General features: G+C 44.7%; 1 long non-coding RNA gene across 1 annotated transcript; it reads right to left on the bottom strand.

Annotated features, from left to right (window-relative positions):
- Positions 1–19,196: 19,196 nt before the first annotated feature.
- On the bottom strand, positions 19,197–25,423 carry LOC132883005 (uncharacterized). Its single transcript, XR_009654270.1, has 3 exons — positions 25,336–25,423; positions 21,825–21,944; positions 19,197–19,278 (listed from the first exon to the last, which is right to left on the bottom strand). It is a non-coding gene; the product is annotated as an uncharacterized LOC132883005 (long non-coding RNA).
- Between the last annotated feature and the right edge of the window lie 1,151 nt (positions 25,424–26,574).

Raw genomic sequence — 26,574 nt, 5'->3', positions numbered from 1 at the left:
ACTCACGTGTGGCTGAGTGCCACCCTGCCTGGCCGAGGGAGATGGGGAATTGGGGGCCTGCTGCTGGGGTCGATGGGGAGACCTTTGTGCAGCTCTAGGGGCCACATGCCTAAAGCGTGAGGCAGAAGGGTTTGGCGGAGCTCTGAAGGTGGGTGCTACGCCCACATGATGGGAGCGAGACTCTGTAACAGACACACGTCTGTCAAGGGCCTCTTGTGCTGCTGGCCCAAAGACCTGTCCAGGTGCCAGTGGGAGGTGCCTCAGGTTGTTCCTGCATACTTCTGACAGAGGCGATTGAGCCAGCCACACTTGTCGACGGGCTTGCAGCAAGGTGCCCAAGGTAGTGCCACACTGGTTGGCAATGACACCCATAGCCTGCAGTGCAAGTTCCAGTACCTCAGCCGCCAGTGGGTCTGCCGATGATGTGTTGAGTGTCGAGTGCAACATAAGCATGTGTGCCAGCGAGTTAGACACCCTGCCAAGAAAGGTAGTAGAGTTGTAAGCACAAGAAAGTAGTTCATCTGTGCGGCGGCACTCAGCGTTAGGGCAATGCACCTGCTCCCGAAGTGCTTCATCGGGAGACACAATGAGCGAAGCAATGCTTGATTCGACTACTGGTATACTACCCAAGCCAACAGCACCGGGGTCCTGCATCGCCGCAAGCATGCGAGACATCTGGTCTGGACAGGCAGGTTTCGTAGCAGCCTCCAGGGCAGAGGCCACCACAGAAGTAAAGTCACAACACTGTGGAATTACCAGAGAGGCATGCTGAACACGGCGCAGGAACATGTTCTCAGATCCGGTAGGAGGCACTGGGGTGTCCAACTGCAAACGTGCAAGCAAAGCCTTCAGTGTGGCCTCCACGGAACCCACCACTGAGGCAGACTCCCCAGATCGCCCAGAGGTAACATCACTGCCCGAATCACGGGGCTCAACACCTGGCAGGACTTCGCTTGGTGGCTGCACCGAGGAAGAAGGCTGACTGAAAAAGGTGTCTGAGGCAGCCACAGACATCACATCCTCTTGGTCAGGTGGCTGAGAACATGAGCCAACGGGTGACAAGGAGGCAGGCGGTGCAGGCTGTTCCTCTACAGTACCTACCTGTGCCCCTGCTGTAGGGGGGGGCCTTGCAAGCAGAGGCAGCAGACGCTCCACTGTAGATGAGAGCAGTTCCACTTTATGCTCTAACTCAGAAGCCTTAGATTTTTTGCACTGTTTTGCATGCACTGGTGGTGAAAGCTTACGCTTACGCTGTGTCTGAGAATCCGAGAGCAGAAAACTGTTAGACGCACATTCCACACCAGCCAACCGCGCCTGTCTAACAGTAAGCGGCATTAACGTACAGGAAGGGCATGGATCAGACATTGCCTCCCTTAGATGTTGCATGCCAAGGCACTCCACGCAGCGATCATGTGCATCCAGCACCTCCATTAGATTGGGGCAAGTGGAACACCTCACTGAATCCATCTCAGTGTCTACTCACCTGCAATTTTTTTTTTTAGAAAAGAAGCAAGGTGTAGTGCTGCTTATTAGCCTGGCAACCAAGGCTAGCAAGTTTGCAAGCGCAACTTTACCGCTACAGACAACAATTTACTAGCAACCAGAAAACCGATGCTCACGTAAAGTTGTAAGTACACGTTAACGTTATTGGTAACCAATTCACTAACTCACTCAACACTGACAAACCTGCCGGCAACCGAGCAGTTTGTGACAAGACCGATATAATAGCCGTCCCTGAAAACTTGGCAGCCAAGATTCAGTGACTATCGATGCATAAAACAAGTTACCTTAGCGACCAAACAGCTCGCGTGGAGTCGAGTCCCACTGAAGTCCTCTTCAGTCACGAGCTGCACTGTAGATTGTCGCAGGTATTCCCACAGTTAACTGATAGCACACACACAATTCCAATAGAAAAGATGCGATTCCAATGCGAGAAAAAAGAAGAGGTCAAATGACGTGGGATGTTGCCTTATATAGGCAGGCACGTCATACGTCATGAGATGACAACTTTTGTATGCGACTCTCGAAACGCGCGGATCCAAAGATCCTTCCACTAGTGCTTTCAGCACCGCCCTGGCGGTCTGGAGTGAAGAAAATAGAATACACTCTTTGAATAGGCCTGTGATTTAGCAGAAAACAACCTTCAGTGTAAACAATATCTTTGCTGTATTTTACTGTAATTATGATCATCCATAAACCAATTTATTATTATTTTTAATAGAATTAACTTCATTTATTCTTTGCTGCAAATCAACATGCTCTGCTTTGAATTAGTATATAATCAACATCAAAAGAAATCAGTGTATGCGTGGTTATATGAATCAGAATACATTTGTGATTACTTAAAGGTAGACTGCCTTTCAGATTTTTCTAATTTAGGCCATAAAAATAATTTTCCCTGACACCCAATTATTTTATTTTTATTTTTTTTTTTTTAGTGGACCGAAAGCTACTGACTTCGAATCACAGACTTCAAATTTTATTACTTTTTCCCCTAAAAGAACAATTAATGAATTTAGAGCCCCGTGACCCTAAATTCTCCACCATTTTTTTCTTGCATCACCATGACCTAAATCAAGATACTGCATCATGCATGACGTGGTGGGGTTTCCCCGTTCGCAACGCATTGTGGGATACAAATTTGCAACCTGAGAGAACAATGGAGCATGTGAGTGTGTGCATGAAACACGGAAGACCAACTACAGTAACAGAAAGTGAGAAGAAAAGACCCTGTATTGCGAAGGAAAGGAAATGCAGGACCAAACATAAATATTGATGATCATATATATCTCCTATCGCTCCTTCAATCAAACTTTAGAAATTTTTTTTTTCTCTCCTCGGGCTCATGTCTGAAACAGGTGGGTTATACAGGAAATTCACGAGGTTATACTAAAGTCGAGTTTTGAAAAGTCTATTAGTGGCATTACAAAGATAGTGGACTGTTCATATTCCCAAAACTATTACTTCTGATCACTACGTCTGGCAAAAACATTAGCAAACACAAAAATCAAAAAGATGAATATAACAGCTTCTCTGATATAGTGGACACTCAAACAGGCAGGTGGGATCAATGTCACTTTCGTTTTTATTTTTTAACTGTCACTTAACACAAAACCCACTTTTCAGCAGTTTCAAAATAAACTGTGTGCCACTGCACCAATGTGATTTCAGCCAGGGGAAGAGATCCTCACTCCCTGTTCCTCCTCACTGCACACAAACACACACAGACAGCACCTTCCCCGGCGGCGCTCTCCATTCTCAAATCGGTGCTTGACCGACCACGACCCCGCTGCCACAGTGAAAAAGAACCATATACTGTCTTGCTCAACGAAATAAACTGCACAGTATGATAGCGAATCGAGAGGTCGTTCACCAGAAGCTGTGCAATATAGGTGTATAGTCTAATTACACACATTTTCGCTCAACAGTCTTCACCATCGCGATGATTAAAAAAGGACTTTCTCTGAAAACTGTCTAATGCACAGGAATAATATTTACATTGTGAAATCAATACATAATTTTTGTTATGACTAACGAATATTGATTAGAATATGTTCAATGAAAAAATGGACTTCAACAAGATGAGTGACCAGGCTCAAGTTTGCCTCAAAAAGATACATATTTGGGCTAATTGCAGTATGTTCTTCACTAATTACAATGTTTACGATAGGGAGAAACATCCTAACCAGCATTTGATGTGTAAGATCCATTGGCTCTGTCATATTTTCTGTCACAACTTGAGTACTAAAGTTCCAATGCAAATGTTGTTGCAGAGGCAGCGGCAGGAAGTTTTGGATGGGGGGAGGCATGTCGCAGGCCAAATGTGTGCCAAATCTAGGGGGGCCCGGGTGCATCCCCCCCCAGGGAAATTTAGGAATTTTTAACCCACTAAAACGCTATTTCCCACATTTTGAGAGGCAAATTTTGGTGGAGTAAAGCTAAGTTTAATGTCTCTATTAGAGTACATTTCCTCCATGTGTTTTTTTCTATATGAAATAGAACCAATGATATTACAATGCAGTGGCGGCTGGTAGTCTTTCAAACAGGGGAGGCTGGTCGGTTACGATATTTCCAGATTTTAAAAGAAAAAAGAAAAAACACATCAATTTTGCCCATACTCTTGCCTCTGATCTGGCTGATTGTTGGCAGGGTCACTGTGGCAGTGGGGGTGTGGTCAAGCGTCGGTCTGTGACTGGAGGGCGGAGTCAGGGAAGGTAAGTGGCAGAATCACTACACCTGATGTGAACTGACCTGTGTTTGTGTGTCTTCCCAGGAGCTGCGACTTGAACACTGGGTTGGGTTGACTGGTAAAGTTATCAATTGGTTAAATTCATACTTAAAAGATAGAAGCTTCTTTGTTACCATGGGAAATTGTTCCTCAACGTCAATGTCCTTGACCTGTGGTGTCCCCCAGGGGTCGATTCTTGGACCATTACTATTCAACCTTTATATGCTCCCACTTGGGCAAATTATCAATAACAATTCAATTTTGTATCACTGCTATGCAGATGACACCCAAATTTATTTTGCTTTATCACCTAATGATTATGCCCCCCTTGAATGTCTCTACCAGTGTATCGATCAAATCAACAACTGGATGTCACAAAATTTTCTTCAGCTGAACACAGATAAAACAGAAGTAATTCTATTTGGAAAAAAAGATGAAAGACTCAGGATTACCACTATTCTTGACACAAAAGGGATTAAAACTAAAGAAATGGTTAAAAATCTTGGTGTTTTCATTGACAGCGAGCTAAACTTTGACAGTCACATGAAAGCAATCACTAAAACGGCATTTTATCACCTAAAAAACATTTCCAAACTAAGAGGACTTATGTCAAAAAATGATCTGGAAAAACTGATACATGCCTTCATCTCTAGTAGGGTTGATTACTGCAATGGCCTTTTCACAGGCCTGCCAAAAAAGACCATCACACGACTTCAGCTGGTTCAAAATGCAGCAGCTAGGGTTCTCACACGAACAAAAAGAACAGAGCACATTACTCCAATTCTAAGGTCCCTTCACTGGCTTCCAGTAAGCTACAGAATTGACTTTAAAGCATTGCTGCTGGTGTACAAATCTCTAAATGGTACAGGGCCCAATTATCTCTCTGATATGTTGCAGCGGCCTAACCCAATCAGATCTACCAGATCGCAACAGAAAAATTTACTATTAAAACCTGTTGTTAAAACAAAGTATGGTGAAGCAGCTTTTAGCTACTATGCAGTGCAGCTATGGAACCAACTGCCAGAGGACATTAAAAATGCTCCTGCTGTTGTCAGATGCTTTCTGTTAAATAATTAATATTGTCTTCTCTACATGTTTTATAATCTTTACTTTTACAGTCTCTGCATGTTTCAAATTTTACTTAACTTTTATTCTATTTTATTCTGCTGTTTTTTCCCCTATTTGAACTTCTACTTCATTTTATTATTTTATTTCTGCTATTGTTTAATTCTTATATTTCTTCCCATTTATTTTATGTAATTTTATTCTCTATTGTTTACTGTTTTGCTTTTACTTCTGTAAAGCACATTGAACTGCCACTGTGTATGAAATGTGCTATATAAATAAACTTGCCTTGCCCTATTTACGTAAGGAAGAGAGCGAGAGCAGAGCCGGCTCTCTCCCGACCAGAACACGTGTGTGTGTGTGTGTGTGTGTGTGTGTGTGTGTGTGTGTGTGTGTCATATGTATACCAAAATATAGCTAAGGCTGAAAAGCTTTAATAAAGTGTTTATGATCTCAGTTCTGGCCTGCCGTCCTTCTGTGCTCCACCCACCCATCCGAGTTGCTACAGTGGTGCTGAAACCCGGGACAGAGCGCAGGAGAAAACAGCCCCATGGAGTCCTCCCCTTTCGCCGAGCTGGTCCACGCCCTCGCCACGGCCCAGCAAAGCCAGCACCAGGCACTAGTCGCCCTCCGGAGGGAACAGGAACGGCGGTTCGAGGCCCTGATGCTGGCTCAGGAGGAGGAGCGACAGGTGTTCCGGCACCTCCTCGCATCGGCGGGGTCCACCGCCGCAGGACCGGCCCCCTTCACCCTGACGAAGATGGGCCCGCAGGACGACCCCGAGGCCTTGCTCACGATCTTTGAACAGGTTGCAGAGACCTCGGGGTGGCTGATGGAACAGAGCGCGGCGCGCCTCCTCCCCCTGCTAACGGGAGAGGCGCAGCTGGCCGCGCTACAGCTCCCCGCCGACCGCCAGCTGGCCTACGTGGACCTTCGCCGGGTCGTCCTCCAGCGTGTGGGGCGCACCCCCGAGCAACAACGGCAGTGCTTCCGCGCGTTGCGCTTGGAGGAAGTTGGCCGGCCGTTCGCGTTTGGCCAGCAGCTCCAGGATGCCTGCGGGCGGTGGTTGAGGGCCGACAACCGCGACGCCGAGGGGATCATCGACCAGGTGGCGCTGGAGCAGTTCATCGCGCATCTACCAGCCGGGGCTGCAGAGTGGGTCCAGTGCCACCGCCCGGCGTCGCTGGATCAGGCAATCGAGCTGGTGGAGGACCATTTGGCAGCTGTCCCGACAGCAGGACAGCAAACAACCTCTTCTCCCCTCTCTCTCTCCCCCTCTCCTCCTGTGTCGTGTCCTCGCCCCGTTCCCCCACCGCAGAGGCGGGGGCCGGCCCCACCCCAGCCGGCCTGCCGCACCCGCGGTGCCCTCCCGTTCCTCCCGTCTGTGTCTGTCTCTCCCCCCCTCAGGTGAGTGAGCCCCAGAGCACCAGTGCAGAGAGGGAGCCCGGGCCGGTTTGCTGGCGCTGCGGGGAGCTGGGCCACCTCCAACAGCAGTGCTCAGTAATGGAGGTGGGCGCGGTGGTTCGGATCCCCGACGCGCCAGGAGCCGTCCTCGATCAGGCCGGAGCATATCGCATACCGGTGAGTATCCAAGGGGATACGTATCAGGCATTGGTGGATTCTGGCTGTAATCAGACCTCAATCCACCAAAGCCTGGTGCAAGACGAGGCATTGGGGGGAGCACAATTGGTGAAGGTGTTGTGTGTGCACAGGGATGTTCACAGCTACCCTTTAGTGTCAGTTCACATTCTGTTTCGAGGGGAGAAATTTATAGTAAAGACGGCAGTTAATCCTCGCCTCACCCACTCTATAATTTTGGGGACTGATTGGCCGGGATTTCGGGATTTAATGACTCATTTAGTAAAGAGTGGGTCCTGCAGCAGTTTAATAAGGGGAGGTCCCGGTGTGGCATTGGCGGGAGCAGCTGTCACAGAGCCGTCTACGTCAGCTCCGCATCAGAGTGAGGAGCCGCCGGCCCCTCCTCTCTCTCTTGGGGAATCCCTCGCAGATTTCCCGTTAGAGCAGTCGCGAGACGAGACTCTGCGGCATACGTTTGACCAAGTGAGAGTAATCGATGGTCAAATGCTCCAGCCAAGCGCTGCCCCGTCCTTCCCCTACTTCTCAATTATGAAGGATAGATTATACCGAGTGACGCAGGGCACTCAGACTAAAGAGCGAGTCACGCAGCTTTTAATTCCGAAGAGCCCCCGGGAATTGGTATTCCAGGCGGCTCACTTTAATCCCATGGCTGGACACTTAGGGCAGGATAAAACACTAGCCCAAATAATGGCCCGATTCTATAGACCCCTTCGCATGTTTGTAAACAAACCGACCGTTGCCAGGATGCACGCGCAGCCTGGACCCAGAAACAATGGCGCTGCCCATAGACCGGCATTATGAGCTGTCAGATTATGCCACACAATTGTCGTTACAAGATCGAGAATGCTACATAAATAAGTTAACTCTAACAAGTGGACATCGCCTACCGAATCCGCATTTAATTAAAGAGTGGACGGACGATGTTAGTAAGTTCCCTGGTATACAATGGCCAGATATATACTCGTACCTTATTGACAAGACTTCAGTGTACACCCACGAAAAACTTCGTGCCTACAAGTCTTTAGACGCATATGATTATGTTATGTGCGGGCATGTACAACTTGATTAACAATGGGACATTCATATTCATTTTGTTTTAATCAAATTATGCCAGTGATGTGATGGCAATGTGGCTTTAGCTACAACAGCAAATACCAACACTAAACAGCAATTTGCAGGAGGTAATGGCATGAAAGGAATAATAGTGTAAAGAGTGCAGCTAAGAGAAATCAGAGCTGCGTAAAAAGCGAGAGGCAGAGACCAGAAATGAAACTGAACGGGGTGGGAGCTAGGTTAGAGCAGTCAACGTAAGTTGGCATTTAGAGTGAGGGCACACAATTTTACCTTTCCATCCTTGCTTTAAAATTGTGATTTTCGGCATACACAAATAATGATGGCACAAAATCTGGACTGCTTGAGTCAAGTGAGACCTCTCCTACAAACAAAATTGCATGCAAAGCTAACATGCTAACAATATTCATTACATTGTGTAACTATGACCCAGCTAATCAGACAAACGTTACCAAAGTATTTTGCTACATCAATAAACGAAGACTAGAAAGAATAAAAAAGAAAGATTTAATAAATAGCCTGATCTTACCTGTGATGAAGTGGGCGCTGCAAACCCACGCATTTTTGATAGTGCTTTCATCCCAGTCTACACGTTTGATGGCTTGTAGTCATAGACGTCGGCAATTTTTTTGGAATGGGTGAGATCCTGCTGGAATTCTAAACATTTTAACCCCATCACTGCTACGATTCTGACACCCGAAAACACAACAACTAGGCATTTCTGAGTCTTTTTTGGGTCCAGGCTGCGCGCGCAATTTCCGCTTACTTATGAATGACGTTTACTGCGAAGGGGTCTATTGGCCGGGGATTCGCGGCAATGTCCGTAGGTGGTGTACGACATGCCGCGAATGCCAGTTAGTAAATCCAGCGGCCGTTCCAAAAGTGCCTTTGCGCCCTCTACCATTAATCGAGACCCCGTTCGAAAGAATTGGGATGGATCTTGTCGGGCCATTAGATCGGTCAGCACGAGGATACCACTTTATATTGGTTCTAGTAGACTATGCAACGTGATACCCGGAAGCAGTGCCTCTTCGCAATATCTCAGCACACAGTATTGCGGAGGCGCTCTTCCGCGTCATCTCCCGAGTTGGAATCCCGAAAGAGATTCTGACTGATCAAGGCACCGCGTTTATGTCACGTACACTAAAGGAACTGTATAAGTTGTTGGGTATTAAGCCGATCCGCACCAGCGTTTATCACCCACAAATGGACGGTTTAGTTGAACGGTTCAATCGCACCCTCAAAAATATAATTAAAAAATTCATAAGTGAGGATGCACGTAATTGGGATAAGTGGCTCGAACCCTTGTTGTTTTCAGTGCGAGAGGTCCCACAAGCCTCCACGGGGTTCTCCCCATTTGAATTGTTATACGGGCGTAAGCCGCGAGGCATTCTAGATGTGCTGCGGGAAAATTGGGAGGAGGGACCTTCACAAAGTAAAAATGAAATTGTAACAGTTCTAACGAAGGGGTGGAGCACAGAGGATGGCAGGACAGAGATCAGGTTTGTAAATACGGCTTTTATTGCCACACTTTTCAGTGAACAATTTCCAATTCAGACACACAATTCAGACACACACCAGATCCTGGGTTTCGGCACCACTGTAACAGTTCTAACGAAGGGGTGGAGCACAGAGGACGGCAGGACAGAGATCAGGTTTGTAAATACGGCTTTTATTGCCACACTTTTCAGTGAACAATTTGGCCACGCCCCCGCTGCCACAGAAATCCAATACGTTATTGACCTGCGCGCAAAACTCCACACACTCACCCACCTAACCCAGGAGAATTTGTGGCAGGCCCAAGAACGACAAACCCGCCTGTACAACAAGGGTACGCGCCTCAGGGAGTTTGCACCGGGAGATAAAGTACTCGTAGTGTTGCCCACATCGAGCTCTAAATTAATCGCCAGGTGGCAAGGACCCTTTGAGGTCACACGGCGAGTCGGGGACGTCGACTATGAGGTGAGGCGAATGGACAGGGGTGGGGCGTTACAGGTATACCACCTCAATCTGTTAAAACGTTGGAGCGAGGAGGTCCCGTGGCGCTGGTGTCGGTGGTTCCTGAGAAGGCGGAGCTGGGGCCGGAGGTTCAAAAGGGAAAATTGGCATCACCCACCGCTCCGGTCCCCTGTGGAGCCCACCTCTCACCGACCCAGCTTGCGGAGGTCGCCCGGTTGCAAACAGAATTTTCTGACGTGTTCTCGCCCCTGTCCGGCCGCACCCACCTCATAGAACACCACATTGAGACGCCCCCGGGGATGGTAGTGCACAGCCGCCCTTACAGACTGCCCGAACACAAGAAAAAGGTGGTTCAGGAAGAACTCGAGACCATGCTCGAAATGGGCATTGTCGAGGAGTCCCACAGTGACTGGAGCAGCCCGGTGGTCTTGGTTCCCAAGGCCGACGGGTCGGTCTGGTTCTGTGTCGACTATAGGAAGGTCAACGCGGTGTCTAAATTCGACGCGTACCCAATGCCTTGTATTGATGAGTTGCTCGATCGGCTAGGCACAGCTCGCTTTTACTCGACACTGGATTTAACAAAGGGTTATTGGCAGATCCCCTTGACTCCATTATCCCGAGAAAAAACAGCCTTTTCCACACCGTTCGGCTTACACCAATTTGTCACACTTCCTTTCGGGCTATTTGGGGCGCCCGCTACATTTCAGCGGCTGATGGATAGGGTCCTTCGCCCCCATGCCGCCTTTGTGGCTGCCTATCTTGACGATATAATTATCTATAGTAATGACTGGCCGAGACACCTCCAACATCTGAGGGCCGTCCGTAGGTCGCTGAGGCGGGCGGGCCTCACAGCCAACCCGAAGAAGTGTGCGATTGGGTGGGTGGAAGTACGGTATCTGGGCTTCCACTTGGGCAACGGGCAGGTGCGTCCCCAAATTAACAAGACAGTGGCAATTGCAGCCTGCCCGAGGCCCATGACCAAAAAGGGGGTGAGACAGTTCCTGGGGCTAGCTGGCTATTATCGTAGGTTTATACCTAATTATTCAGATGTCACCAGCCTGCTGACTGATCTCACTAAAAGGGGGGCACCAGATCCGGTCCAGTGGACGGAGCAGTGCCAGCGGGCTTTTTCTGAGGTAAAGGCTGCACTGTGTGGGGGGCCACTGTTACACTCCCCTGACTTTTCTCTCCCTTTTATATTGCAGACGGACACGTCGGACAGAGGGCTGGGGGCTGTTTTGTCCCAGGAGGTGGAGGGGGAGGATCGCCCAGTGCTGTACCATATATAAGTCGGAAGCTGTCGGTGCGTGAGGGGCGCTACAGCACCATAGAGAAGGAGTGCCTGGCCATCAAGTGGGCGGTCCTCGCCCTCCGTTACTACCTGCTGGGACGCCCTTTCACCCTCTGTTCAGACCATGCGCCCCTCCAGTGGCTCCACCGCATGAAGGATGCCAACGCGCGGATCACCCGTTGGTATCTGGCGCTCCAACCCTTTAACTTCAAGGTGGTCCACAGGCCGGGGGCGCAGATGGTCGTGGCGGACTTCCTCTCCCGTCAAGGGGGGGGGAGTCGGCTGCGGGCCGGACGGCTGCCTGGCCTGAGTCAGGCGGTGGGGGTATGTGGCAGTGGGGGCGTGGTCAAGCGTCGGTCTGTGACCGGAGGGCGGCATCAGGGAAGGTAAGTGGCAGAATCACTACACCTGATGTGAATTGACCTGTGTTTGTGTGTCTTCCCAGGAGCTGCGCCCTATTTAAGGAAGAGAGCGAGAGCAGAGCGGGCTCTCTCCCGACCAGAACACGTGTGTGTGTGTGTGTGTGTCATATGTATACCAAAATATAGCTAAGGCTGAAAAGCTTTAATAAAGTGTTTGTGATCTCAGTTCTGGCCTGCCGTCCTTCTGTGCTCCACCCACCCATCCGAGTTGCTACAGTCACAAACTGTGAAATAACAGGTTCTTTTGGCCCATTAGCCTACTGTCCAATATACATGATGGTGGTGTTGGGGGGGGGGTATATTTTAATATTTTTTATTTTTAAATTGTGGCATGTGGCATGTTGTTTAAAAATTGATCATGATTGAAAGTAGCTCTTTGTCAGGAACCTCAGGAGTAACAGCAGAGTGTTCTGGAATAGGCACAAACACTGACCTTGGGGAGCCAAACATAGAGCTGGGTGCCACACATTTCATTCAATGACACTTTCCCTATATTTTACTTATTTTGACTGAGAAATGTTTTATTGACAATTTTGATAACCCTTCACTTTTAATCCAGGTCTGTAGTGTGAAATGTTCTCGGCTGTGTTTTTGTTTAAAAATGTTTTCCAAATTGTAGCTGTGTTTAATTCATATCCAGAAAAATATATATTCCAATATAATATACTCAGCATAAACATTTTAAATAGATTCTATATTTTTGGTCCATCCATGACATATTACTAAAGTAGCCTATTTACTGTTGTTGATGTGGGTCACGTATTATTCCCTACCTTTTTCACCAAGTCAATTTGAGGCATTGGTCTACCCTGCTCTTTAATTTTAATTTTTTCCTCAAAAGGAAGACTGGCAAATGGCTTCGCCAAAATTAAATCAACAATGCTTGGCATCCGTGCGCAGCTTTCTTGCTAGCTGACTAGCCCCCTCAAGTTCAAGTTCAGTCACTCAAATAAACAAAATTTCTGGAACTAAGATAGCAAACTTGACAACACTATATTTACACTTTATTTACAATGAAAATATATACAAACTAAAAAAGCTGGTAGAAACCGTATGTAATGAATGAAATCGAAATGTAAGCTGATCTCTTACAATACACCACAGCACTTGCGAATCCGCACGGGACTGAACTGAAATTCACCGCTACCTGTCTATAGTTGAAACGAGCTGTCAATCAAAGAAAATATCCAGCCGCTTTCACCAATCACCAGTCTCCTCGCGGAAAGCTTTGCCATGTCCCTCCCACTGTGAGGCTGGGAGTCCGTGGGCGGGTGTTTTCGCAGTATTTGTCCAATAATCATCTTGCATTTTGATATTGAAAAGCGCATAGCTCCCAAATGCCATTGAAGTCCACTGAGGCTGGGAGTCCATGGGCGGGCGTTTTCGCAGTATTTGTCCAATAATTGTCTTGCATTTTGATATTGAAAAGCGCATAGCTCCCAAATGCCATTGAAGTGCACTGAGGCTGGGCTGCATCGTGTTGTCATGAGGGGGAAAAACTCACACGCACATTAGGCGAACTGGGGAAAGTTATAACGGAATGATTTCGCACTGTAGTTGGGTTGAGCACATATATTTCTATGATTCTGGATCTGAAATAGCAATGTTATAAGGTCGGCTATAACATAAGTCTAGCGCAATTCATCCTACACGATGTTCGTCATTTTTAGAGGAGGCTGAGCCTCCCTCGTTGTCTTAGAGCAATTGCCCGTGCTACAATGTAATTACGTTTACTTAGTATCGTTGAGAGGATAACACCCTCTTACCATGGGTTTGGTACTTTCTACTGTGTTTACATGGGAGTAAATACACATACAATGTTCAAATGTACCTTGCTGAATTGAAGGAACCAAAGTAGCGCATTCTCTCGTCAGTGAAAGACAAGAAAGCAGCAGAAACAGGGGTCAAGTCCATGGTGTCCACAATATCTTTATGTACATGTAGCAGTGTACAGTTGTTAAGTTGTTGTTTGGTCATCGAAGACCGGAGGTATATCAGCACCCTTTTCAAGGTGGAGAAAGCTCTTTCAGATCTTGCAAATGCCGCCAGGGTGCCGGGATGAAAGGACGGAGTAGGATTTAATAAGGGAAAACAAAGGCGTGCAGCAGGCTGTTTATTCACACTACTCTCTCCTTTTATTCCTTGTAAATAGTCAAAGGACTCCCATCGTAACTTGGGGGGGGTGCAGCACCCCCAACATAATTGGGGGGGGTATTGTGTTGTGATTAACTCCTCGTCTCGCGGCAAAAGAAAGAACAGCGCCTGGCCCAGATAACATCGGCAGTCGTGTTCTGAGGCACTGTGCTGAGCAGCTGGGGGACGTGTTCCAGTTTCTGTTCCAGAGCTCCATGGACAGATGCACAGTCCCCCAGCTGTGGAAACACTCCACAGTCATTCCCGTCCCCAAGAAAGGAACCATCAAGGTGCTGAACGACCTCAGGCCTGTGGCTCTCACCTCCCTTGTGATGAAAGCAATGGAAAGGGTGGTCAAAAATCACATCATCAAGGTGACAGACACCCAGATGGACCCCCTCCATTTTGCATATCGTTCATGCAAAAATCTTCATCACAGACACCGTACATAAACACCTGGAATTCCCAAACACTTCAGCCAGACTTCTGCTTGCTGACTTCTCCTCTGCATTTAACACCCTGCAGCCTCACATTTTCACAGAGAAACTCGCCGCTCATTTTGGACTAAATGACCAGCTAATCCTATGGATAATAGACTTTCTCACCAACAGGTCACAGAGAGTGCTGGTCAATAACAACACCTCTGACCTCCTTCACACCTCCACCGGCTTCCCACAGGGATGTGTCCTCTCACCTCTGCTCTTCATCCTGTACACTGATGACTGCAGGTCCACTCAGCCAAACTGTCATCTAGTTAACTATACAGATGACACAGTGCTCTGTCTCTGGTCCCTCACAGCACCATAGCTCAGCTCTGCAGGACTTTGTGGAGTGGTGCGACAACTCCTGCCTGGAACTGAACTCCAGCAAGACTAAAGACATGGTGGTGACATTTAATAACAAGCAGAGTGGCTCCCCTCAGGACACCGGATCCTCAGAAAGTGCCAACAGTGACAGTACCTCCTGAGGAAGTTTAAGTCTTTTGGGATCAGCAAGGACATTCTTACTACTTTCTACTACTTCTTCACTGAGAGTATAATGTCATTTTCCATAACCTGCTGGTCCTACTTCCTTAGCATTCAGAACAAAAACTGCCTGCAGAGCACAGTCAAGGTGTGCTCTAAAATTATTGGACTCCCCTAAGGTCACTCTCAACTCTCTGTGAGCAGCAAACAGTAAACTTCGCGGTCAGGATTCTTCAGGACCCTTCACATGTCCTGTTCCCTGCATTTGAGTGGCTCCCCTCAGGACACCGGCTCCGTTGTCCGAGCTACTGAACACAGAGGAGAAGAGCGACCTTTGTCTCCAGAGCAGTTCAACTCCTCAACTCTCTGCCATCCTTGTCCCTCTACTCACCCCTCCAGCCCTTTCCCCCTTCTCCACATGCAGTCTAACCTGTCTGGTACACTAACCACCCCCTCTGTACATAAACATAGACTCTGCTGCTATTGATCCTTCTACCTCATAAGCAAATTGCACCACACTGTATTTTTGAATATACAGGGTTTTTTTTAATTATCATATTTATACAGGGCAGCATGGTGGTGTAGTGGTTAGTGCTGTCGCCTCACAGCAAGAAGGTCAGGGTTCAAGCCCCACGGCCAATGAGGGCCTTACTGTGTCGAGTTTGCATGTTCTCCCCATGTCCACGTGGGTCTCCTCCGGGTGCTCCGGTTTCCCCCACAGTCCAAAGACATGCAGGTTAGGTTAACTGGCGACTCTAAATTGGCCGTAGGTGTGAATGTGAGTGTGAATATGGTTGTCTGTGTCTATGTGTCAGCCCTGTGATGACCTGGTGACTTGTCCAGGGTGTACCCCGCCTTTTGCCCGTAGTCAGCAGGGATAGGCTCCAGCTTGCCTGCGACCCTGTAGAACAGGATAAAGCAGCTAGAGATAATGAGATGAGATTTATACATATTGTACCACTGTACAGTTATTTATCCACATACTGCCACCTTGCATACTGTCATAATTTTTATGTTTAATGTTTGTTTTGTTTTGTTTTTTATTATGTGTTTAACTGTATTTCTCTGCATGCCTTTAAATTGCTCCTTGGGGACAAATAAAGTGTTTTGAATTGAACTGAAAATTACGTCAGTGGGTCAGTGCACGGTCGATGAAAACCTGTGCATGCACACACCGGACTTCCTCTCTCTGCTTGACTGCGCAACGCGCACGTTTTCATGCATATTATTTGCTAGGGAATCCCCTCAAAATAAATAACTTCCCAGCCACAGAATGGCCCGTTTTATTTTTGAGATATTACAGAAATAAACATATCACAATGACCAAATTTCAGAGGGAACTAAATTTCACCGGTTTTATGAAATCGAAAGGCCGTCTAGCTTTAAGGTGTGTGTGTGTTTGTTTGTGACTACATATGTGCATATAAAATCACCACACCTTCAGGTTAGGCTAACTGGTGGCTCTAAATTGACTGTAGGTGTGAATGTGAGTGTGAATGGTTGTGTGTCTCTATGTGTCAACCCTGTGATGACCTGGTGATTTGTCCATGGTGTACCCCGTCTGTCAGCTGGGATAGGCTCCAGCTTGCCCGCGACCCTGCACAGGATAAACAGTTACGGATAATGGATGAGGTGACCTGGGTGGGTTTGAGATACCCAGCCTAAAGTTTGTCCACCTAGGCCTGGTACCAAATATAAATGCTGTGACAACCAGACCCTTTCGTAACCAGCTGCATTTTCCCCTTTCTCTATCGATCATAGTTTACAGTAAGCTGTATGTACTATACCCCATGGTATAAACACCGACACTACTTGAAAAAATGAAAGCGCTGATTAATCCTTGATCAGGACATGTGCCTGACTAACACAAAGGTCTTTTGAGTTAATAAGATGTCAACTGAAAGTAAACACATTTATTTTGAACATTCACAGAAACTTCTTGATACTTTTCAAGAAGTCTATGAACTGACAACCAAGATCAGATGCATATTTGGTATCTACTGCATTGCGACCATGCTGTCAAACACTGTAGTCATCATATGCCAATTAGAAATATCTCTGACTATACAGGGTGTTTAAAAAAATTTGATATCATTTCATAATCTAATAACTTTGCCAATTCTTGTTCAATTGACCTCAAATTTTAACAGCATGTGTGGAAACAGGTCAAAATTTTATGTTTAATGTTTTTGGTTTTTATCTTTTTAGGTATAGAAATGCCATTCACTGGAAAAGAAAAGGCGTTTTGTGTGTTAGAGTACACTCGAACACAGCCGAACAAGATTGTACAGCGTGCATTTATGAAACAATTCTCTAAAAATGCATCAACTGCAATGCAGATTTGAACATGGCACAAAAAGTTCACAGAGGAAGGCTGTCTGTGCAGGCCAAAAGGATCTGGACGACCACCAACATCGGAAGACACGGTTGAGCGGGTTCGCAAAAAACTCTTGCGAAGCCCCAAGAAGTCCATAAGAAGAGCAAGCCTGGAGACCCAGATTCCTCCAACGACAGTTTGGCATGTCCTGAAGAAACGTTTGCGAATGAAACGCTACAAGTTGCACTTCCTTCAGTGCCATGTCTCAGGCGGCACGCATATTGAAAATTTGTGAAATCGTTCACGGAATCCACATACCTTTGAATTTCTCATTCAAATTTTGAGGAATAAATCTTACAGTATATTGCTCAACATGAAGCCTGTTCAGTTTCATTTGCCTAGACCAGTGGTTTTCAAAAAGGGGGCCGCCAGGGGGCGCTAGGGGGGCCTCAGGAAGTTGGAGGGACAATAACAAAAAATTGCGAAAAAATATATATTTTTAAATAATTATTATTAAATATATTGTAATTAGTTTTTTAATCATTATTATAAAATATAACTATTAATAATAATACATCACATCGAAACGTTGTTTGCCATGCTCATCTCTCCGATTGCCTGTGACGTTGCGGTTTGCGCCATTTATCAAGCTGCTTTGCTCCTCAAGCTAGCGTATTGCTAGCGCAAAATGGACAGGTTTTTGAAGAAGAGACCGAAGGAACAAACCAACAGCTCTGCGTGGCACTGGTCGCAAAAAGGATGGATAACAAGTTTAATCAGGTACTACAGGAGGTTATACAAGTAGTGAATTTGATTAAAGCCCGTCCCATGAAACACAGACTGTTTACCCTGCTTTGTAATGAGATGGGCACTCGTTTTGAGGGGCTGCTGCTTCACTCGAACGTGCGCTGGCTGTCACGGGGCGCAGTTTTGAACCGTGTCTATGAGCTGCGGAGGGAGGTTGCAGAGTTCCTCTCATCTGAAAAGCATCAGCTGGCAGATTGGTTCACCGATGCAACCTGGATCTGCAAACTTGCATACATGTCAGACATTTTCCAGCATCTAAATGTACTGAATCAAAGCATGCAAGGACGTGACACGTACATACTCCAGGTGCAAGACAAAGTGCGTGCTTTTTCCAAAAAGATCATGCTGTGGTCAAACAAGCTCCAGGAGGGAGTTACAGAAATGTTCCCACTACTTCACCAGGAGCTGTTTCATGTGATGATTTGGGCTCCGTCTCTCCATTGATCCAGTCCCACCTGGAGCACCTCCAAGGATATTTCAAAGATTATTTCCCTGACCTCGAAAACACACATTTAAACTGGGTTAGGAACCCCTTTGCCCCCGGTGTCGGTTCTAGTCTGGACTTAAAGTCACAGGAGGAGCTGATTGAGATGACAAACTCAGGGGATTTAAAAATGGACTTTGAGGCTCTTCCCCTGTCTAACTACTGGCTACCTGTAAGAAAGGACTATCCCAGCTTGGCTGACAGGGCATTGAAATGCCTTCTCCCTTTTGCAACAACCTACTGTACTTGTGTGAGTCTGGCTTTTCAACTTTAAAGGTACTCAAAACCAAACATAGAGCACGTCTACATGTGGACAATGACATGCGTATGGCACTGACGGAGATTAAGCCCAGGGTTGACAAACTATGTAGGAGCCACCAAGCCCATCCCTCCCACTAGTGTAAACCATCTGTCACTCCCAGACACACACACACACACACACACACACACACAATTGAGAGTGGTTTGATTTCTTTTGTGCTGTTCTTATCAACAATTTGTTGAAAAGTTTATTGTTCAATGCGAAAATATTTGTGTTGAAAACGTTAGTTAATAATATTCTTATGCAAAACAAATGTAGCAATTTTTGACTATTGAATAAAAGTAAGAGAAAACATTCTAAAAGTTGATGTTTCTTTACATATTTTGTAGCATTGTCTGTGGATTTGCAAAGGGGGTCCCCGGCCAGAAGCTAATGCTGTTTGGGGGGCCTTGGCATGGAAAAGTTTGGGAACCCCTGGCCTAGATTATGTAGTTCCTTGGATATTTACATCTCAAATAATATCACATTTTTTGAAACACCCTGTATAATACACATCACAATACTTCAACACACTTACCCCTGGTCTTGCACTGTTCTATTGACCTTGTGTCTGATCAAATGCATTTTTCCTCTGGCTGTGAATGGCAGTCCACTTCCCCTCTGAGGCCTACCCATCTGCTAAGACCAGGACATGATGCTGTATGTTTACAGAAGTTACATAACTGTAATGGAATTCAACATGGTGGATTGCATTTATTATGCAAACGTTCCTATGTACAGAAAGGGAACGAAATAAAAGCTTACACATCTATAACTATAGTTTTCCTTGTATTTTGACATGGTGTGGCAATACAACTTTAAATTCAACAGATTTATATATTTATTTGTGAAATACGAACATCATATACTTCTCTTTGGATATACAGTAATTCGACATGATAGCATTTCAAATTGAAGAGTTTCATTCCAAAACGCGATAAATGCCAAATTTGAAAAATTGAAACTCCTGCCACCAAACCATCAGCAAAAAATAATTACTTGGTTCAGTTAAAAGCTCTTAATTAGTTCTGTATTTCAATTTTGAAGTTTATCATCATTAAGGAGTTAGTCAATGAATTTTAAAACAGGATACAGTGGTTTTCCTTTTATCACTTCCTGTAATCAGAAAAAGTGATTTTTCTTGAAACAATGGAATTGGATATATAGCGCTTTGGACCCAAACTCTTCAGTTGTAAACTGTACATCTCATTAGTATGCATGTAGTAAAAGTGGTAATATACAGTGCTGCTTGAAAGTTTATGAACCCTTTCGAATTTTCTATATTTCTGCATAAATATGACATCATCAGATGTTCACACAGGTCCTAAAAGTAGATAAAGAGAACCCAGTTAAACAAATGAGACAAAAATATTATACTTGGTCATTTATTTATTGAGGAAAATGATCCAATATTACATATCTGTGAGTGGCAAAAGTATGTGAACCTCTAGGATTTGCAGTTAATTTGAAGGTGAAATAAGAGTCAGGTGTTTTCAATCAATGGGACGACAATCAGGTGTGAGTGGGCACCCTGTTTTATTTAAAGAACAGGAATCTATCAAAGTCTGATCTTCACAATACACGTTTGTGGAAGTGTATCATGGCACGAATAAAGGAGATTTCTGAGGACCTCAGAAAAAGTGTTGTTGATGCTCATCAGGCTGGAAAAGGTTACAAAACCATCTATAAGAGTTTGGACTCCACCAATTCACAGTCAGACAGATTGTGTACAAATGGAGGAAATTCAAGACCATTGTTACCCTCCCCAGGAGTGGTCGACCAACAAAGATCACTCCAAGAGCAAGACGTGTAATAGTCGGCGAGGTCACAAAGGACCCCAGGATAACTTCTAAGGCAGCTGAAGGCCTCTCTCACATTGGCTAATGTTAAATGTTCATGAGTCCACCATCAGGAGAACACTGAACAACAATGGTGTGTATGGCAGTGTTGCAAGGAGAAAGCCATTGCTCTCCAAAAAGAACACTGCTGCTCGTCTGCAGTTTGCTAAAGATCACGTGGACAAGCCAGAAGGCTATTGGAAAAATGTTTTGTGGACGGATGAGACCAAAATAGAACTTTTTGGTTTAAATGAGAAGCGTTATGTTTGGAGAAAGGAAAACACTGCATTCCAGCATAAGAACCTTATCCCTTCTGTGAAACATGGTGGTGGTAGTATCATGGTTTGGGCCTGTTTTGCTGCATCTGGGCCAGGATGGCTTGCCATCACTGATGGAACAATGAATTCTGAATTATACCAGCGAATTCTAAAGGAAAATGTCAGGACATCTGTCCATGAACTGAATCTCAAGAGAAGGTGGGTCATGCAGCAAGACAACGACCCTAAGCACACAAGTCGTTCTACCAAAGAATGGTTAAAGAAGAATAAAGTTAATGTTTTGGAATGGCCAAGTCAAAGTCCTGACCTTAATCCAATCGGAATGTTGTGGAAGGACCTGAAGCGAGCAGTTCATGTGAGGAAACCCACCAACATCCCAGAGTTGAAGCTGTTCTGTACGGAGGAATGGGCTAAAATTCCTTTAAGCCGGTGTGCAGGACTGATCAACAGTTACTGGAAATGTTTAGTTGCAGTTATTGCTGCACAAGGGGGTCACACCAGATACTGAAAGCAAAGGTTCACATACTTTTGCCACTCACAGATATGTAATATTGGATCATTTTCCTCAATAAATAAATGACCAAGTATAATATTTTTGTCTCATTTGTTTAACTGGGTTCTCTTTATCTACTTTTAGGACTTGTGTGAAAATCTGATGTTGTTTTAGGTCACATTTATGCAGAAATATCGAACATTCAAAAGGGTTCACAGACTTTCAAGCACCACTGTACTGTATTTAAATGACTCATTAGATCTGAGAACAGTGACATTGTTGAGCTCTCAAATGAAACTCAGGAAGAGACATAAAAGATTACTGAGGTAAGTGTCTCCATTTTATTTTGATCAAAACTTACTACTGTCTAGATGAATCTATAGAGAGGCTAAGGAGATCACATTTTAGATTTCAGATATTTTTTTCCCTCCTCTGGGTATATTCACATACTGGCAATTTATCTGATCCACCTACTGGCATTTTCTTAGGATTTGGGAGGAAGACCAAGAACCCAGAAGAAACCCATATGGACACAGGGAAAAAAAAAACATGAAATTACACACCCACACACACCTGAAGTTAGGAATGAACCTGGGAGCTGAGAAGCAGCATCACTACATACTGCACCATAATGCCACTGCATTCATTTTCAGTCACCACTTTATCCTGGTCAGGGCCACGGGGCATCCAGACCTGGGAATACATACATATACCCACAGATTACAAACCTTATCTTTTAACAGATGTTTAACCAAAGTCTGTGTAAGAAAGCTATACAGCTCATACTTTGTGCCTCATTTAATAATAAAGGAATATACATGTATTTTAATAGTACAGGAAAACATGTACATTGTCATCATGAATGTATACATGAGCCACATTCACGAAAGGTCATTTATAAACCTTTGTTCATTTTTAAAATTCTGAATAATTAATTATTTATCACTATTAAATGATTCATTAATATTGTATATGTCCAACTATTATTTATAAGCTTGTTAATTATCAAATTTTGAATAATGAATATTTATTTCATTGAAATAGTATAAAGACAATATATCAAATGTTGAAACAGAAATTTTATTGTTTTTTTTTTTAAACATATATGCTCATTTTGAATTTGATATCAGCAACACGCTTCAAAAAAGGTTGGGACAGGGGCATATTTACCACTGTGTTGCATCAGCTCTACTTTTAACAACACTCTGTAAACATTTGGCAACTGAGGAGACCAACTGATGTAGTTTTGAAAGAGCAATGTTGTCCCATTCTTGCCTGATATATAATTTCAATTGCTCAACAGTTCGGGGTCTCCTTTGCCGTATTTTGCATTTCATAATGTGCCAAATGTTTTAAATACTGTCGGAGACAGGTCTGGACTGTAGGCAGACCAGTTTAGCACCCGGACTCTTTTACTACAGATCCATGCAGTTTTAATATGTGCAGAAAGCGGTTTGGCATTGTCTTGCTGAAAGAAGGAAGGCCTTCCCTGAAAAATATTTTGTTTGGATGGCAGCATATTGCTCTGAAACATGTATATATCATTCAGCATTAATGATGCCTTCCCAGATGTACAAGCTACCCATGTCATGTGCACTAATGCACCTTCATACCATCACAGATGCTGGCTTTTGAACTGATAACAATGGATTGTCCCTCTCCTCTTTAGCCTGGAGGACGTGGTGTCCGTGATTTCTAAAAAGAATTTCTACTTTTGATTAGTCAGACCTCGGGACAATTTTCCACTTCACCTCAATCCATCGTAAAAGAGCTCGGGCCCAGAGAAGGTGGAGGGGTTTCTGGATATTGTGTACTCTACAGTGTATCTGGCTTTAACTTGCATTTTTGGATGCAATAATATACTGTTTTCACAGACGATGTTTTTCTGAAGTGTTCCTGGGCCCATACAGTGATTTCCACTACAGACACGTGTCTGCTTTTAATGCAGTGTCGCCTGAGGGCCTGATCACATCCAAGGTCAGTTTTCAGCCTTGTCTCTTGCATACAGAGATTTCTCCAGATTCTCTGAATCTTTTAATGATATTATGTGCCATATTATGTGATCCCCCAAATTCTTTGCAATTTTACATCAAAAACCGTTATTCTTAAATTGTTGCACTGTTTGCCCACGCAGTCTTTCACAGACCAGTGAACCCCTCCCCATCTTTACTTCTGAGAGACTCCGCCTCTCCGGGATTCTCTTTTTATACCAAATCATGTTACTGACCTGTTGCCAATTAACCAAATTAGGTGGGGGTTTTTTAAGCATTACACAACTTTTTCAGTCTTTTGTTGCCCCTGTCCCAACTTTTCTGAAATGTGTTGCTGACATCAAATTCAAAATGAGCATATATTTTTCAAAAAACAATAAAATTTCTCAGTTTCAACATATATGTTGTCTTTGTACTATTTTCAATGAAATATAGGGTTTCTGCGATTTGCAAATCTTCACTTTATGTTTTACACAACGTCCCAACTTTTTTGGAATTGGGGTTGTATTAGTAAAGTATTATGTGTAACATTGTGGGCGGTACGGTGGTGTCGTGGTTAGCACGGTCGCCTCACAGCAAGAAGGTTCTGGGTTCGAACCCAATGGCCGGCGAGGGCCTTTCTGTGTGGAGTCTGCGTGGGTTTCCTCCGGGTGCTCTGGTTTCCCCCACAGTTCAAAGACATGCGGTTAGGTTAATATTGGATGGCCTTGGGCTGAGGTACCCCTGAGCGAGTCACCTAACTCCCAACTGCTCCCCGGGTGCTGTTAGCATGGCTGCCCACTGCTCTGGGTATGTGTGTGTGCTCATTGCTCATGTGCATGTGTGTGTTCACTGCTTCAGATGGGTTAAATGCAGAGAGGAAATTTCACAAGTGTGTGATGAATAAAGTTGTGCTTTCTTTCCTTTAGTCTCATTTGCCAGTATCACAAGCTTTAATAGTCAAGAGGGTAGGCAAAATAATGTAATTACTCTGTGATTGTTTATTATATATTCTTACTCTAACAGGCAGTGTTGGGTTTGTTTTTTCAGTTAGGTTTTTATTCTAACCACCAAAATAGGTACTGCCCTATTAAAACCTATTGTGTATCAATTATGAGAAGAAATGCACAAGTAGCTGTCAGATGGAGCGGTGATATAGCTCAGTGAGTGACATATTGGCCTGCAGCTCAGAAGATCATGTCAGCATCATGGTGATGGGAATATGATACACGAAATGTTTTAAACTAGGTTGTTAGTTTGTCTATTTGTTTAATTATGCTAAACTAAACCAAAAAACAAACCAAGACTATCAATTTACACTCTGATTCAGACTCCACAAAAGGAACACACACACACTTCACTATCTTTCAAGTACTACCTATCCAGTACAACATAATTATGATTATTAATCATATTTCATCATTAATAATTCTCATCTCATCTCATTATCTCTAGCCGCTTTATCCTTCTACAGGGTCGCAGGCAAGCTGGAGCCTATCCCAGCTGACTACGGGCGAAAGGCGGGGTACACCCTGGACAAGTCGCCAGGTCATCACAGGGCTGACACATAGACACAGACAACCATTCACACTCACATTCACACCTACGGTCAATTTAGAGTCACCAGTTAACCTAACCTGCATGTCTTTGGACTGTGGGGGAAACCGGAGCACCCGGAGGAAACCCACGCGGACACGGGGAGAACATGCAAACTCCACACAGAAAGGCCCTCGCCGGCCCCGGGGCTCGAACCCAGGACCTTCTTGCTGTGAGGCGACAGCGCTAACCACTACACCACCGTGCCGCCTCATTAATAATTATTAATTGCTATTTAAAATTCTTGTCAACTTGTGTTGGCAGCATTTCTACTTTAGATGCGATCTATTGTTTAAATTATACATTTCCAATAATTAAAATATATATTGAATGTAGTCCTACACCACTGTTTGTTTGTTCATTCATTCATTTTACCTTATTAAAGCTATATGGCCTTTCGATTTCATAAAATCGGTGAAATTTAGTTCCCTCTGAAATTTAGTCATTGTGATATTTATTTCTAGTTAGTTTTTTTTTTTTCCTTTTTTATCAGACATCTAGTTTTTGGGTTTGTTTACCTGACATGTTCCGACGTACGACTGTCGTCTTCCTCAGAGTGTCACCGGATGTTAATTGGTGACGCATCTTTTATCAGCTGATGTTTCTGAAGGCGTGGCCTTCCTGTCTGGATTGACAGGTCGGTCACGCCTTCTACTGTCTTTTTGTCCCCTGCAAGATGGCACTCCAGGTGTGGGAGAGCATGTATGCTCCCTCATCCCGGTTGATGGTCCTCGGGCTTCGCTTACGGATCTCCATGGCCTCCCTGATCCAGCGCTGATGTTTGTTATCTTCTGTGCGGATGACTCTGGCATTCCCCCAGTCCATAATATGATTTTCCCTTTTACAATGATCTGTTATGGCTGACTTATAATTTTCCTGTTGTGCCTTTTCTTTTATTGTTCGGGTTTGTCTTGTAGCTGTCTCCTTTTCGCACTCTTTCTTATGTTCATTTTTTCTTGTGTTGAAACTCCTTCCTGTCTCCCCAATGTAAGTTTTATTGCATAATTGACATGGAATCTCATATATGGTGTTGCATCTGTTTTCCGGATGTATTCTGTCTTTGGGATGAACCAGGATCTGACGGAGTGTTGTGTATGGTTTGACAGGTGTGTTAATGTTGTGTTTCCTCATTGCTCTTTGAATGCGTTCAGTTATTCCCCTAATGTATGGTAATGTCACTACTCCCCTGTGTTCTTGTTTGTTGGTTTGTTTTTTCTCTTTCTTCTGTGTTTTGTTGTTCTTAACCTGTTCCGCCCCTTTTGATATTGCCCATTGTGGATATTGGCATGCCTTCAGTGCGTGTTGTACATGTTGTTTCTCCTGTTCTTTGTCCTGTGGATCTGTAATTATTGCTGTGCGTTCATGTAATGTTCTGACTACTGATATTTTGTGCATTATGGGGTGTTCGGAAGTCCAGTTTAAATATTGGTCGGTGTGTGGGGGTTTTCTGTGTACTTTTATTTTGATGTCCCCATCTTCTGTGTGATGTATTTTTAAGTCCAAAAATGCTATTGCAAATCCGTTTCTTCTTCATGCGTGAATTTTATATTGCAGGAATTCACCAAGACAAAAACCCGACAAATCCGAAAACTGGACAGACTCATTGCACAGAAAAAGAAGGCAGAACCGGAGCACGCACACATCAACGAAAAATGGATTCACAACATATCAAGGTACAAACTCTCACAAGCAGAACACAGTATATTAGCAAAAGGACTCAACTACGCTGTCACACCGAACAACATACCACACGACGA

Source organism: Neoarius graeffei, chromosome 3 (genome assembly GCF_027579695.1).
Source record: "Neoarius graeffei isolate fNeoGra1 chromosome 3, fNeoGra1.pri, whole genome shotgun sequence".
Classification (NCBI taxonomy): Eukaryota; Metazoa; Chordata; class Actinopteri; order Siluriformes; family Ariidae; genus Neoarius; species Neoarius graeffei.
This window is presented reverse-complemented; position numbering and strand designations above follow the sequence as displayed.